The sequence below is a fragment of the Oxyura jamaicensis genome, chromosome 1 (genome assembly GCF_011077185.1).
Source record: "Oxyura jamaicensis isolate SHBP4307 breed ruddy duck chromosome 1, BPBGC_Ojam_1.0, whole genome shotgun sequence".
NCBI classification, from domain to species: Eukaryota; Metazoa; Chordata; class Aves; order Anseriformes; family Anatidae; genus Oxyura; species Oxyura jamaicensis.
In genome coordinates this window covers 86776776-86778592 of record NC_048893.1, presented here as the reverse complement: position 1 = coordinate 86778592, position 1817 = coordinate 86776776, and positions in this window count along the sequence as shown.

Here is a 1817-nt window from a genome sequence, read left to right as displayed (position 1 = left end):
GACTTAGTTGCAATAATATGGTTTCTTTTTTCTTTTTTTTTTTTTTTTCCCCATTACATACAGGTTTGCAGTATATACTTGCCTGAATTCATTGTCTTTTTCAGTCACAGCTGCCAACTTTAGCAGATATTTCCATGAAAAAAGTACTGTGAGTTTTAGATTGCTTTGGATTACTAGTGGTAGCTTTTTACATCAACTTTTGCAGGCAGCTTTGCCTTGCCTTAAGTCAGAACATAAAAATTAGCCTCATACCTCAAATGATAGAGCATCAAACCAAAGATGAGTGTCTTTAAAAAATTCTGACTTTCCTGCCATGAAATGTATGCCTTAAGAGAAATAAGAGCTGGAAATTATTGATCTGCAAATGTTATAAAGTATATTTAGACTTGCTTTCAGCTCTTGTCCTGCTAATCAGTTTTTCCCTCTATAAATTTCATTTTAATAACTTCCATCACAAGCACGATGTCATGATTGACTTGTTTTGCTAAAGTCTCAGATTGCACAAAGATACCAGGTATACAACTATGGAGGTATATGGAAGCATTTACTTTCCTTGTAGAGTTAGATCCTATCCAACATGTAGAAATCTTTCTGTTGTCTTCAGGTGAACAGGCTCGAGGTCTTGGAGACATTCAGTTGGATTGGCCAGGCAGGTTTCTTTTAATAATGGAGGAGAACTGTATATCCCCTGTACAGCAACAGGAACATTAACAGCTGTCTAAAAATGGGTAAGGACTTAGCATAAACTTAGCAATAAAAAGTAACCCAAAAATACAACTACGCAATTCTATGCAGCCATGCAGTCCATGGCAATAGTCAAATTCAGCATGTATATGAGATTTGTTAGCGGAAGTGACTACAAACCACAGTCAGCTGGAAAACAGCTCTGGTCAGCAAGGGAGGCTGTTCTGTAGAGCTATACCTTGTGAGTAGATCATGCGAATCCTACTGCAATAACAGTGGTTAAGTATTTCCACTGTATGGTTGCTTACCTACTCTGTCAGAAAGCTTACTATTTTTGTCTTCAAATGGTAATAGGGAATTTTATGAGGATTTTTTTTGGAGACCAGCGTTACTTTGGCACATAATCTTTAATGAAAGCATGGGGCTGAGAGTCCTTTCTATGCTGTGATTTAGAACCCAGATTCCCAAATGTTTGAATTTAATAGCTGCTGAAAATATTATGTTCCTCCCGCAGGTTTGAGGAATTAGTTCGTAAAACCTCCCAGGAAGAGAGATCTCTTCATGTTTCTCTTGTTTATAACAAGCTAGTTAAAGCAATTTTTATTTTGTTGAATTTCAACTACTTTGTGAATGTAGAAACTGAGCCATCGTGCTTGAAAGACAGCCTGTGGATGAAAACACTGTCTTTCAGCTGAATCAAATCCCAGAAATATGTATGAGGAAAAAGTGTTGAAGTTTTCCTCATTGTGTGGAACCTGTCCCCTCAGAACTACAGAAGTAGTTAATCTCAATAAACCTGTGCTGAGAATGATGCTGCAGGGCAGATCCAGTACTTTGGATCTGATTTGTGTTTGGAGTGGTGTAGCTCCCTGATGCTTGTAGTCTTCAACAGAACTATACGTTGTTGTTGAAAACATTTTTTTTTGGCTTGGTGTTCCTTCAAGCCTTGCTTCTAATTTTCATAGGTTGCAAAATCAGGACTTTAAACCATTGCTAAAAGTTCCTAGTAATTTTGAGACGGTTTGTAATTAAGGCAGAAATCAGCACCAGAATCATAATGAGTCTTAAGCAAATTTTATAAATATTCAAAAAAAAAAAGGTCATTTGGATGAAGCGTTGCTCTCTGTTTTGTT